General features: G+C 40.5%; 1 long non-coding RNA gene across 3 annotated transcripts in view; it reads right to left on the reverse strand.

Moving 5' to 3' along the window:
- Positions 1–3,628: 3,628 nt before the first annotated feature.
- LOC117027768 (uncharacterized) overlaps positions 3,629–15,317 on the reverse strand; it is a 383,724-nt gene continuing 372,035 nt past the window's right edge. For 2 of the 3 annotated variants that reach the window (XR_004423962.1, XR_004423960.1), the window contains exon 5: positions 3,629–9,284. This is a non-coding gene — a long non-coding RNA (uncharacterized LOC117027768). The remainder of the gene's footprint in view (positions 9,285–15,317) is intronic. The other variant, XR_004423961.1, reaches the window with a different exon arrangement.

Genomic DNA, 15,317 nt, shown 5'->3' on the forward strand with positions numbered 1-15,317 from the left:
GTGTCTCACATTTGAAAAGAAAACGAGGGGTGGGGAGTGGGGAGATCACTTCTACTAGCCAAATGCCAATTTTTATGTACTGGCTTCTTTCAAAATATTCAATCACACCTAATAATTGGCAGGAAACACAAGAAAGCTTTCACTTCCATGCTGTGCATTCATGCTGGGGTGCATGGCCATTTGTGGCCACGAGCAGCCACAAGGGAGACACCCCAGGGATACCAGATATGTTCAATTACAGCCCCACCCCCGACCCTGTTATTAAAATACTGCAGTCTTATGGGTTACAAAAGGGTCCTTAAAAGCATCAAAGTAACATTTTTATGGGTGGATAGAGAACTAAAGGATTTTTTTAATCAAAGAAAAATATAAAGACAAGACAAAACATAAAATTCAGTTGATGTGCTTCATTTAATAAGCTCTCAATGGCTTGTTAGAACTAAGAACATGTCTCACTCCTGGCATAAGATACATGTTTTACAAAATGGCCACAAAAGAAGAACGATCATTCTTTTGTGCAAAGTGCTTGCTTTATAAAGTTACTATTTTTGTGACTTATAAAAAAATGATTTCTCATCTTCACTATGTCTAAATAAAATGTATAATTAGTTGGTTCTGATCTCCGAAGAAGTTCCAGTAATGGATGGATTTTATCATTTACAAATTCCGTAACTATGGATGGAACCCTTCATTTTCAGGTGATGTTATATTCCTACTGAGATAGACTAACTTGTGAACTTCCTCATTAATGTTTACTTACTACTATTAGTAGAGCAAAATTCCAAGGGACTTATTTAATATTATTAGAATATACAGAATGGATAAGCCCCCAAATATTTATTGAGCACTTAGCATGCTCCTGTCACTCTACTAGTTGCTGGGAATATCATACTAAAGAAAGACAGTTCTCCTATCTCGTGGGAGTGATCAGAGACAGGAAAAGCGAGAATGACAGTTTAATAAGTGTTTTGCTTGGGGACCTCAGCGGTGCTCATACAGAGGATAATCTAGGCCACATTTGGGGGACAGAAAAGGTTTCAATGGGAACGTAATTGCTAAAGAGAGGCTGGAAGGGAGGGAGAAGTTATCCAGAAAATGAAGAACAACAAATGCTCTTAAAAAAAAAAAATCATTTGACACAAAATCAGCTTAAGAGTGAGAACAGTTTGTGGGCATGTGTTGCTCCTAAACCACTTAATCAGGGTACATTTTCTGGAGGATATAACCCTTGAGCATGATTTTCAGAAAATGAAATTGTAGCCTTAGGGTAGAATAGCAGTCTTTTGTGTACCGTTAGTCTTTGGCCTTACTCTAAACAGAAAGAAAACCCACTGTGCCTCTAGGACATTCCTAGAAGAAAACATGCTAATATACACACCCAACCAATTAAAAAAAAATGGATATGAAACAGTAAGTACATCATTCCTTGACATATTTTGCATACTTCTAGACTTGTTCGGGGCTTCTGTGTCTCCTTTGCTCTTGGCTTCAGGATTTCTGATATTTGATTCCCCAAGATAAATAAAATAGATGACTCCTGACATTAAGGAGAATCACCCATGATGATGCCACCAAGATTTCAAAGCCTCATGCCAGATCACATACTTCGCCGTCTGCAGAATAACTCCCAATGAGGAGCACCAGAGCAGTAATAGAAGCCATAGTACCAGCAGTCAAATTTTTATTGGACATGTACAAAGTGCTAGCTGGGTTTTATTCATGATCTCATTTCACCCTTAAAAGACTTCTGCGAGGTAGACACCATCAGTATCCTTACTTTATGAATAAGGTAGTTCAAGCTTAGGGAAGTTACTTAAGGTGCCCCAGATCACACAGCTGGTAGGTAGCCTAACACCCAGGCCACTATGTGAACCTGCTTACTGCGTCCAACATGGTCAACCAAGGCCAACATACACCGTCACATAACACAGGAGAAAGGCAAGAGATTCCAGTGGAACAGGAGAAAAGATGAAAGGGATCCTGTAGAACTTCTAATACTGCAGATTAATTACTATCTAATGGAAAAGGGACTGGGGAGGTGGGGGAAAAAGAAAGATCTGACTTAGGTGGTTGAGATCACACAGTATATAATTGATGAAAAGAATCTTTAACAATAACCAGATGTAGTGGCAACCAATGCTTCCATATTGACCATTTTGAACATTTTGAATCTTGTGGCAGATCTCTGAACAGAGGTTGGGCTTCCTCCTTGTCTCTAGGTAACCAGCACTAGAAGGACAATTTTGAAAAGTAAAAATTTTGCATTTTTCTTTCTAATGTATTCGACAATGTAATAGCATTGTATTGTAAGAATGAGTAACAATTCTTGCTTTTATCCTGGAATTTTAAAATAAACTGTTCTATTTATGTCATCATCAAGGAAATAAAATTTGGTAGATTGGCACTAAATTCTCATCTCAAATAATATTATTTTCCCTTTGTCTTAGTTTATACTGAATTGTATGAAATCTTTCTCCATTTTCAATACATTGATCTTCAGTATGCATGTCATGTATAATCACATCCTCAAAATATCATAATAATTATAATTATAAATATTGTAATAATTATACCAGGGGTCAGCAAACTACAGCTCATAGCCCAAATCTGGCCCACTGCCTCATTTTAAAATAAAGTTTTATTGGAACACAGCCATGCTCATTCATTTACATATTGTCTATGGCTGCTTTCTCACTCCACCAACTGAGATGAAAAGTGCAGCAGAGACTCTATGGCCCACAAGGCCTGAAGTATTTACTGTCTGGCCTTTAAAAACAACAACAACAAAAATGTCTGCAGAGAGAAGACTTCATTATCTTTGGAAATCTGGCTTCACTCATTTATTCATTCATTAATCAACTCATGTTTGTGAAGCAATTTCTATGTGCCTGGCACATAGATGAAGAACAGATTAGAGGTTCATGGAGAAACAGACTAACAAAAGACCATGTAATGACTCCTCAAATAAAGTAGGAGCATGGAGAAAGGAAGCCTGGCTGGCATCATCCTGAGGGAGGCAGACAAGTCTAAATTCAGTTTGTTACACAGGTGATCAGAAGGGTAAATAGCAAAAATACGGTTTGTTTAGTCCCTTGCTTGGGAACACAAGAGTCATACTTAAAGGAGTAGAAGGAGATTAATGGAAAGGAGGAGGAAATGAAGCAAAACAAAAACATTCAGAGTGACTCATACAGTTCTAGATAGCATATAGCCTGGGCACTTAAAGGTATTTGAAAGACCGTTAATGGTTTAAATGATGATGTTGAAAATCTGCTTTTATGGCTTCACAAAAGGTACATCCTGGCTTATTGTTAAATCTTCAATATTATAAAAGCATTGAGGTGGTTTGGAAGAGATGTAGCTTGTCTGTGAGATCAGGAAAGCAGATCTTCTCCAAGCATCTAGTGTTATTATTACCAGCTCTTCCCCCGAGTTACAAGAATTACATAACATTAGGTATTGGACAAAAATGCAATAAAAGAAACTCTTTAACACAAGATCTAACTATGCTTGGTGCCCCAAAACAACCAACTGCTATTTTTCCATTTTTTGTTTACCCAGCAACATCCCCAAAACTCACTGGTCCATATTGAACCCTTTAACTGGAGAAGCCAGGCTCATGTGTGAGCAGAAAATAAACACTTACCTAATGAATAAGTGATTGTTGCCATGATTGAGGGTGATGGCTCCTTTTTTTTTTTAATCAATGGCCACAGATGACATAAATACTATGGATATACATTGTCAAAGTGAGTATCTAGAAGTTAAGCTTAACGATACAGCCAAGACAGCATAAATGACATTTTAAAATATGCTTATCTTGTTTTTGTTTTTGACCTACTTAATATTTACCTCTCTAATAATGGATGAAAGCCACAACAATGAAAAATTCTTACCAACCTAAACAACCAAATAAGACCCTCAACAGTTTCAGTGTGATCCATTTATTATTAATCAAACAATAAACACTGGATCTCATTGGGTACCTGGACACAGGCTGTACTCAACATACAAAGTAGGCATCTGTCCTTTAACAAATGTTAATACATTTATGCTAACATTTTCCCTTACTTAAGTGATTTTAAAGTGACATTTATTTCCATAACTTTGAACTTAAATATTTAAATGATTGTCCAATGACCTAAGCCAAGTAAGTAGCATAGACTAAGAGTGAAAATGTTCACTTACTAAAATAATAAATGAAATTGCTCCATCTTGGAAGGAGCAGCACACCAAGGTAATCTTTTATTCAACAAATATAAATTGACATTTTATTCAGTTAAGAAAGACTGTTAGTATGGTTGGAAACCTTTACAATAAATGTTATTTTCGGGATTCTCAAAGCTAGTAAATATAGGAAATATCAATTACAACATCAGAAAATACCCTCTATTTTTGCTTGATAAGATATATTTATATGCTGAAACGTAAATACTGCTGCTGGGTTAAAAAAAAGAATATTGATGGATTTCTTGGCTCTGACGCCATTAGAGTATTTGTTTGTTTGTTTTGACTGTGGTCTCTGGTGTAAGTGGAAATTACTTTATGGAAACACACATATCTAAATAGTTCTGAATGTTTTTAAAAACCTAAATGAAAAGAAAAATCCACACCTAAATATTCTCTTGTCTTTTTTCATGTGACCAAGAAATCAATCCAATGTTACAATCTCACAAGAATCTACCTTTATTCTTCTCCCTCAGGTAGCCAAGCTTCTTGTGTACTTGGGATATAACAGTATGTTCTTACAAAAATTAATTTCAAATCAAAAAGACAGGATAATGATTCCTTTCAGCAGTAAAAGGTAAGAAAAGGCCACTGTGGTTTAAGCACAGATAGTATACAATTAAGAACAGGAAAAATAAAAGTATTCTTGACTACACATTTCTTTAATTTTCTCCTGATAGATTTTCAGATTGCTTTGAAAGATCTATTAAAAATCCACCTTTAGAAAAGAGCTATTAAAAATCACAAACACACAGATACTCAGAGAATACAGAAGGAGGGAAAAAAATGGGTCATCTTATAAAATTGATTATGTGAGCTTTCTGCATGCAGTGCATATGTCAGCATCAAGGAAAAACAATCTCCAGATAAATTCTGCAGATATTCTTTCTTCTGGAGAAAAATCCATGTCTTTCTGTACATTGTGAAGCAAAGAGGGTACGGTGGGAGCAGTGAAGTTTTATCTATGAACATAAACATTAGGCTAGCTTTTGAAAAACGAGCCAAACCCAAAATAGCCCAGAAAAAAAATATTTTATAATAAAAAAGGGTATATATACATTTTCCTGTCTAAATCTGGAATCCTTACTACCTTATTTTAAACAAGCCAGAGAGTGCAAGCTTCAATCTGTTTGGATAGAAAAGAATTTATATAAATGTTTTGTTCAAGTCCAAAAGGGAAAAAGAGTTTAAATATACAGTGTATGAAAGATGCACGCCCAACTTCAAACAGCTTAGTGCACAGAAGAGGAAAAATAATCTAACCTTCTGTTAGTCATTCCCAGCAGTCTTTAAGCTTAAATATCTCGCAATTTGCAACATTGTTTCAACGACCCCAACAGTAAGAGATTAACCAAAACGTTATAACTGTCCTGTTCTCCTCTCCTCCTACCTCTTGCAGGGTAGGGAGTGGGGAGAACAAGAAGGTCAGAGAACAAATGGGAACAAAATCTGTATTTTTCACCCTTTCTCTGCACTTGAGAAAGAAAAACGAGGCAGATAAATCTGTATAATACTAAACCAAATCTCTTTAATTCCAGTCAGCTCTTACCATTCAGTCACTAAGTCTGTGTGTGGAAAAATTCATGCTAATGCCCCTAGCAACAGCCTCAGCCTATCAGAGACGTTATGTACCATGCAGCTGCCAGCCAGAGAGAATAACTCTAAGTAGGTCAGGCCTGTATTTCTAAAAATGCTACGGTCTACTAACCCCACTGTCCCGTCTGTCTGCCCTGCCCCATAATAACCTCAATTGCTTGGTGACACAATGACATACTACCCTGTTAGAGTGCAATCACATCATGCTACATTATTCTGCTGTGAGCAGGACTGCTGGGTGAAGGACCGGCGGAGGGGCAGCATTAATCAGGCAGCCATCACGTCCACCAGCACTTCACTCTAGAAATGGGGACTGCATTAATGACCAGCTGTTTGAACTAACACAAACAACATAATGTCTTCCACCCTGTTGGGTGCAGAGAATACCCTATTCTGATCTGGCAGGTTCCGCTTCTTGACTAAATCGAAGATGTAAATTAAACGGGCTCAGACAATGTCAGCTTTGGCAACGTCAAAGTAAGTATATTTAAATTATATTACATGTGATTCAAAAAGCTGTTGATTTAATATACACAGCTTTCTCTGCCTACACTTTTCCCTAATCCACATTAAAAGGGGAAATGCATACATGGGTAAGCCAATAATACATATACACATACTACCCAGGAAGCCAAAGGCATGGAGCTGAACTAAAATTGACTTTTTTCGGGCGGAGAAACAAAGCGGGTTAGGAGTAATTGTGCAGCGTGAACACAAATACAAATATAAAATGAATGCTGTGGAGGAGCACTGAAAACAAATAAGAGTAAACATTCTAGCCTACCAACCAATCAGCTCCTCCCACCATCTCTTTGTGGGGGCTGTAGTTGAACCAAAATCTCCAAGCACAAGAGAGAGACAAGGGAGGCAAGTAAATGTGGCCTTCAGATCTCAACCACGGTGGTGTCCTGACTTCCCACGGGGTTACTAACAGACTGCTGCTTGGCTTCAAGACAACCAAGGCTTCCTCACCGTTTAAACTTGGGCTAGCAACAAAAATCAGACCTCCACAGACAGCTTGGAATTCTAAAATGGGAGTTTTATAATCTAATTGACCGTATCTCTTTGACTGTCACTTTTGACTCCTCTCCATTGTAATGCACATAAATGAACAAAAATTATGTGTGGATGCAGAGATAAGAAATTGGCGGTGCTGTTTTGGGCTCTTCAGGGAAATAAATTGATGGGGCTCGCAATGATATTTTCCTGCATGATTAATCTGCATTTTTAAGGGTTCATAGTTTTTATTTAATGAACATACCCCCCCAACCAATTGAATTTTCATCCTTCAATTATGCAGAATTCAGCAAGTCTTCTATGTGTAACCCATCAGTATTTGACTTACAAACATAGAAAATTCCTTAATCCATTTGCCCTTGTTTGAACTGGGTTTGATAACTTAGTTATGACTATCTTCTTCACTTTGTGGCACACATCACATAGTTATTCTTGGAGAGAGATAGTCACTGACGCAACCGTGAACCGCTAATTACAAGCTGCTGACATTCTGCTTCTCTATGCAGCTTTGAAGTTCTAAGTCTGTTTTTCTCTTATGAGCTTGCTAAGCTTCATTCTCTTTCCTTCAGCCCCCCCCCCCATTAATCCCACCTTCCTTCTTTCCACTGTAAGCCTTTCTGGATTCACTCTAGGACTATCTGCAGAAAGCGGCGAGAGTGATCTGATTCTCCAACTTGCTTTCTTTCCCTTCCCTCCTGACTCCCATGCACACAGATCTACAGTTTGGAACTACAGTAATAAGATCCTCACCCGGCCCCACCCGCAGGAATGCGTCAACAGCTGGCCAAACATAATCCAACACACAGAGCTGCCTTTGTAGAAACAGTAACAAACAGTGGAAGGGCCAGACAGGCGTCCCAGCAGAGCTCCCCATGACAACTGTGAAAGCTCCTCATCTCCAGGTCTGAGCCGACTCCACCAGGCTGAGGCTGGAGCACCACAGCTCACTCATCTGAATCCAAAAGCCGCCTCAGTGCCTCCTTCAACCTCATGAGAGGCTGTTCTGAGGGCACTGGCCTCTCCCTACAGCAAGTTAGATGCACGCTTTCTCTTCATCGACTGCGGCCATACTCTGCCACATGGCACGCACCCGTCAAACCTCACCAACAGCATGCGCACCTGTACTTAACCATCTAGCTGGGAGCCGGTCGGATCATCTCTCGTCCTTAGAAAAGCATTTATTTTTTAATTATAGGCTGATCCTGGAATTCTAAAACATGTAACTATTACAGTGCACTCATCTCTATTGAGCATTTAGCATCTGAAGCCTGTGGTAGCCGGCTAGTCTCAAAGTCATCTGGGATACATTTATGCTGATTAAATCGATCAGATTTCTATTTACAGGATAGAATTTTTCACCATACTGAATACAGCTGTGGTTACAGGGATTTGTAGAAAAAAGAAGAAAACAAAACCCCACAATCAGTCCCAGCAAAGCTCAGAGCACTCAGAACGTCAAGGAGTTAAAGCTGAAGGGCTTGCTTTCACTTTAACAAGAAAATGCCGCATGCAGCTGCTTTGGCCATGCACTCTAGCTAGTCAGGAAATGGGAGTTGAGCTGAAGCTGAAAATACAAGCTGCAATCAAGCCTGATCCAGCAAAGTGACAGACTTCCTGTGTAAAATGGTCAGAAATCTTTTTTCACGTCTCTACATGCATGCACATGCATTTAAATCCATGCTGCAAGGCTGCTATTTTCTCTGGGGACGCTGGTACAGTCACCTAGCCCATCAGTTTCTCCCTTGTCAGCGCCGGGGACATCCAGGCTACAATTTACAGGTCCTTCATCCATGTACCGGGTTATATATTATGCCATCCTCCCTAGAATGAAAACGCAGAGCCGGCGGCAGACAAACAGCATTCGGCAGCTCCTCTTTCTTTTCATCCACTCCTCATTCTGCCTTCCTTTCTCCAACTGCCTCGTCAGGCAGATACACCAGATACCTGCTTTATCCATCTTCAGCTCCACTCTCAGGTACAATGCCACATCTCGGCATAGGTTTACCCCCGGACTAAGCTCCAGGAGTAGCCCGAGCCGGGTGCCCACAGCAGGGCTGCTCTGCCCTTGCCCAGTGGAGGAGCGGTGGGCACTGGATGGACAGTATTCCTAACTTGCCCTTGCCCGGTCCTTGGCATCCTTTCTATCCGTCCCACCCCGGCTCTTGTGCAGCTTCGCCCTGTCCTCCAAGTCCCCTCCTCCAGCCGCGAGGGGCCCCGGCCAGAGCTCCAGAAGCAGGTCCTTGTTGGCACTGCGCAGACCAGGAGTCCGGTGCGGGTGCACCTGGCACGGCAAGGCGGGAGGCATCAGGTGCAGCTCAGGTAACCGGGGAGGATGGAGTGCCCACGGCGATGCAGCCCTGGAGCTGGGAGCAAACACGATCTGGTTTCAGTATAAAAAAAAAAAAAGAAAAGAAAAAAGAAAAAAGAAAAGCGCAGCTCGATTCCTGCGGGGGTAGGGAAAAAAAGACACAAACCATAAAAAAGCAAGAGTTAAAATCAAATTTCAAAAAAAAGGGGGGAATACATAGATCAGAGTACTTCATGCGACTTTTATTTTCTGACGTTTCTCGGTGTATTGGCCTCCCCACCCCCTCCAAAATCTCTTCTGTCCCCGAACGCCACTGTCCATGAGTGCCGAGTCACAAAGGCTCTTGCTCCAAAGTGCTGCAGACCCAGCATCACATGAGAAACCACATGACAACTGGAGTCGGCTGCTGATGTGGTCAACTATTTTGCCGAGGCAGGGGGGAGTCGGAAGGAGATAAGCAAGACGTGCCCCTCTCATGATTCCAGGAAGAAAATTCCTTAAAAGAACAATGAGAACAATGCACCTCTGAAGAAATGCTTGTGAATGCATATATACTTTTATTTATGCACACTTACATAGACTAAAGAGACCATGGATCCTTGAAGACATTTTGAGGATGCTGTACCACAGACACTAGCTGGATGGCAGCAATATTATTTCTAGTTTGTATTAGTCAAAGCTGATTCCACTTAAGTGGATTCCTGAAAAGCACACGCCATGTCTTCAGAGCATGATCAGGCGTGGAAAACCAATTCTATTATCTCTCCCTGCAATCTGTATCTGAACCTGCATTCTGAATAATTTATTTTTAGACGAATAAGATGCTTGGCAAGACCGCTCCTTTCTTCCGTGAGTGGTGCAGGCAATATTCAACCAAGTGGGAAATGCTTGTCCTTATGTAGGGAGAAGAGATGGTTTTCGTCATTTTCAAAACAATGTAATTTCTCATTTAAAGGCATACAAACACATAACAATAAAGGTCTCCTGCAAGTAATCATTTAAAACAAGTGAAATGTTTATGCTTCATTGAATTGACATGCCTCTTATTTGCAATTTGGCATCTCGTGCTGGCAAATGGTGGTGATATTTTTCTAACACTGTTCATGGCTGCAGCTAGAGCCCTTAAGCCACAAAGATATTGCTACTTCTCAGCAGGGCGAGAGCAAACAATTGCTTTCTGAAGCGCCTCTCTGCAGAGGTGCTGCACTGCCAGGTACATTTTACTAGTTACATTAAGGCATGTAAGAGAGAGATGGCCTCAGGGTCTTGTAGACTCCGTCACTCATCCTGGAATTTTAAAAGCTGCTTATTTGGGACATTCCACCCATGATGTTAGAGGTATGACTTTTTAGAAAAATTGATCATTCCAGCTAACTAGAACCAGAGAATCGTTAAACAGAGTGTAAGAATTGTCTCCAACTTGCGTTATTTGACTGTGTAACTATCAAGGTACGTGGTCATTAATTTGGCCAAGATGCACTTATCAGCCTCCAATTGTGTGAGTGTTTCAGGGACTGCCCGAGGTACTGGGGATCCAGTGGTGTGCAAGATGGCATGGTCTCTGCCGTCGTGGAGCTCACAGTCTAGTAACTGCACACATCTCTGTTCCTTCGAAGACAACCTTTTCGCAATTTGGATACTCCAAAATCATTCAGGAAGAAACCCAGCAGTCACTTTTCCACTCTTTCCTTGTCATAATCCTCTACAAGCTCCCAAGTCCCATGGATTTTTTTCCTTACAAACTACCCTTGAATTTACAATGTCCTCTCCATTCCTCATTTCTAGAGTGTAAGCTCGGAGACTCTTACCCTCACACTCAAAAACCTTCTCTCTGGTCTCCCTCTTTTTGTTTCAGTCCATTTGGCAGCCTGCCCCCAAACTAAACTCACTAAACCATTATGTCCAGAGCCCCCGTCCAGATGGTCTGGACAACACTTTGTTCAACACTGAGGATGGCTCCTTATTCTTTCACATTCATATGCTACCAGTAAAGACATCCTATTATCTGCTTGCACCTTAACTATTTAAGTAGAATGGTCTCTTCCTGATAATCTGAGTACATCACCCATTGAATCAGAAAATAATAAGAATAATGTTGGCTTACTTTTGTCAATAACTAGGCATAAAGCACTATAAGGGAGAGAAAGACACATGAGGCACTGTCCCTGCCCTCAGATAATGTGTAAACATTGTCATGTACAACAATCTACATTTATTGAAATACAGTCAAGTCATCTTCTTCTGGAACATCGTCATAACGTACTAAATGCGTCCGTCTGGCTGACGATCTTAACTGGGGCTTATTTTCGGGGTAGGTCGTATTTTCAGGGAAACATGGTAGCTATCTCTTCAAGTTTTAGTTCCTATAAAAATAATAAATAAGTCTAAATCTGCCTGCCAATGAGCGTCAGATAAGTCATGACACAGAAGGGCTAAGCAGGGGAAAATTATTTCTATGGAAATGCCAGGAAAGGTCCCCAAAAAACCCTGGGATTTTTCAAATTTGCAGACATTCACACATGTGTGATCAGGGTAGAGGGTGGAGTTTGGTCATAACAATAATAGCCATGGCATTAGCAGTGAAACACTAGCACTTACTACGTGCCAGGGTCTCTTCTAAGCATTTACATCCATGAACCGACTATCTTACCCATCTTATGAGGGAAGTATTACTTTAATAAGTCTTTGCAATGATACAGAACAAAAGCACGAAAGAGAAGTTGCATGAGTTGCCGACGACCACACAACAAGTATGTGGTCAAGCATATCAGGCCCCTGAGGATACCTTCTTAATCACCATGCTGTACCACCTCAGAGCTGGAGAAACAGCTAGAAGGACACCAGAGAGGGGAAAATACATAACTCTGCTTGGAGGTGCATGAAGGGATCACTGTGGTTCAAGGATGGTATTCGTTTTGTAGAAGTGGGACTGGATTGAGGAGAACCACATCATAAGGCTAAGGCATTTACCCTTATCATCAGGCATGAGAACCACCAAAATTTAGGATAATGATTCCGGGAGCCATAGCTAAGATGGATGGGGTAGAAGGGAGATTGGATATAAGAGAGTGATACATTGGCTCCTGCAATAGTCTGACTATAAGCGGTTGGTGCCTGAACTCTGGTAGTGGCAGAAGAAAAATTGAGATGGATTCTTGAAGCTTTATGAAGAAAGAAATGACAAAACTGAGGTATTCTTGGGGCATGGAGAGAATGATGATAGTAAAGTCGACTTCCCGTTTGTTATAGCTAAATAAATAAAGAAAGCCACTCCTTGAGTTTAGGAGTTGTGTCATTAATCTGTTTCCCCAATAGCTAGCACAACACTTGATACGCTTTTTAAGAAATGATGAATGAGTGAATGAAAGTAACGGAGGTAGAAATGAGAAAATTAAAAACAATGCTATATACAAGGGAAAACCTCTACAGAGAGTTTGGTATTTCATAGGACATCCAAGGGGAAAGATCCATCATGCAGTTACACACATAGAAATAAAAGTCATTTTCTCTTCCCACCTTTGGCCCACATTTTTGATGATACCTGCTTTCTCCCATCACACACCTCCGATGCTCCTCTTCAGGCCTATTTAGAATCGGTGGTTCTTGCTCCCCGTTGCTCCAGCCACCTCAATCTGTGCCCACCACCTGCAGACCCACCTCATCCAGGACTAGCTGCTAACCCCAAAGCTGCACTTACCGAAGCAATGAAACAAGTGTGCTAACACACTTTGCCTTTCATTTATTTATTTACTTATTTATTTAACTTATTTAGTTATTCATTTATGTACTTATATGTAGCAAAGGGAGAAACCACAGCCTTCTCTCACTATCTTAGCTAACCGGAATGCTAAATTAATGAATGAACCTCATTTCTTAGGCAGTTAATGAAGGTTAATATGACATATTGCCTCTGGCTCTGGAAGTAAAAAGGGGTGTTATTGCCTCATATTATAGTTAGGGGGAAAAAGTGTTAATAATCTTTCTCATCAGCAATAAAGAATTGAGCTTTTAATACCCAGATATATTTTAGTAAAAGGATAGTATATCACCTCTAAGTGGAGTTCAAGAGCAATGTTAGATAACTAGGGCATTTCGAGAGGCTACTTACACTAGAGACAAAAAAGGAAAGAAAGGAAAAAAATATAGCCAAATCCAAATTTATTCCTGCATTCTTAAAGGGGAAAAAAATGTAAATTTATGTTGGGGATTATTTTTCTTTACATTGCTATAGCTCAATTATAGTTAACTAATCTTTACATATTAAGAGAAAAACTTGGATCTCACAAATACATGATTTTGAGTAAACGTTTAATATGTGAGCAAGGGCATTGTTTTATTCAGTGACACTCACACAAATGAGTTATGTGGACCTGCAAATGTAAGACAGTGTGTTATTGGAGGGGGATAAAATGCATGAGGCACTGTCTAGGCTCTTGAGTAGTGTAAGATACCCTTGTCCAGGAAGATACTTCCCTTTCTTTGACAAAGGGGATGACCTATTGCTTTTGATGACAGTAAAGAATAGCAGAGGTTAGGAAGAAAAAAAAAATGGATATGGCTCTCGAAAGGAAGTCAACCCATCTAGGCCACTTTGAGGTCTTACCATGAAAGAAATAGCATGGATGATATAAACATTCAATGAGTGTAACTCTTAAGGCCCATAAGTGAATAAGAACACTATGCTTTATCTTTGGTCCTGGGAAATATTAATGATGTGATGATAGTGCCGAGAAAGGAAGCGTCTATAGGCTTAGTTAGCAGGTTGCTAGAGGACTTAAAATTGCATGCCATGTTTTCTAACTTCCCCAAAATGGATACTGAATTAACATTCGTTCTTCACAAAGCTGACTGACAAAGTGACTAATTGCTAGCTGCTGGCAGAGTACTGCTTTCCCCTCCTTCTGTTAAACAGTATTATTACCCTGGTCCATTTTACAGGGGCCAAATGACAATTTTAAGGTGGAAGGACTGTGTTTGTTCACCTGTGAGTGGTTTGACCTTAGACTTCGCAGAGCACTGTCAGGAAGTCAGTTTTTCCATGCGCTTTACAGTAAACAAAGACAGTGTGGCTGGGCTCCAAATGTTACAGAAGGTCAGGGACCAAACCGCCACAAAGACAAAGACCGCTTCCAGAAATTGAAACACAAAATAGATGTGAGCGCCATCAACATTCCAGACTGTGCTCCTGTCCATTCTGTGTTTGGTTCAAACAACGTGACACATACCCAGCGTCAATGCATAATAGAAATAGAATCATAAAACCCCAGGTGCTGGAAAGCACCTTAAAAGGTCATCTGGTCCAAAGGCAAATCTGAATTGTGAATGCTGCCCTTTAAAATAGTGCCTCCATGCCACCATTCAGGCTCAGAGGGAATACTTCCAGTGACTGGAAACGCAGTGCCCTGGGAGAGACAGGCCATTCCATCTCCCGAAGGCAGTAGCTTGATTCTTTAAAAGCCCTGAACCAAAGGTCTAACACCACGCTAGCAGAAGCCGTAGTTTCTATTTCTTGGCCCTCTATTTAGAAGTTTGGGAGCTCAAGTCTAGTGTGTTTTCCATATGCCGGTCCTTCAGTTATTAGAAGGAATTGATCACCGCCCACTCAGGTTTTTCTTCTCTGTCTGAAATATTTGCATTTCTTTAGCCACTACACTGTCACTTTTACTCTAGTCAACATCCCATTTCCCAGCCTATGAAAACATTGCAGTTTATCGGTAGCTGGTTGACTGACGTGTACCACATGGTCCAATGTGTAATCACACAACGTCAACAGCACTATGGCCTCCCTCAGTCTAAGAGTGCAGCATAAGCTGCCTTTGCTTTTGTGGGGGGCCCATCACTGGTAACTCATGGGGATCACCTGTGCCTCTATTCACATTTTGTTCCACCTAAAACACATGCTGCCATCATCAGATATTGACTGTGTGCAATTATCTGACTGTTTTTTGGTCTCGTTGTTGCTTTTGGTTACCACATGATTGGATTCTATGGTATTAAAAACACAAATAAAAAGGAGTAGTAGTAACTATCTTTGAAGGAAACATGGATGTACAGTTGACACTTGAACAATGTGGGAGTCAGGGGCGTCGGCCCTCTACACAGTCAAAAATTCGCATCTCACTTTTTGACTACCCAGAAACTTAACTACATTTGGCCCTTCATAACTGCC

Source organism: Rhinolophus ferrumequinum, chromosome 9 (genome assembly GCF_004115265.2).
Source record: "Rhinolophus ferrumequinum isolate MPI-CBG mRhiFer1 chromosome 9, mRhiFer1_v1.p, whole genome shotgun sequence".
Taxonomy (NCBI): domain Eukaryota; kingdom Metazoa; phylum Chordata; class Mammalia; order Chiroptera; family Rhinolophidae; genus Rhinolophus; species Rhinolophus ferrumequinum.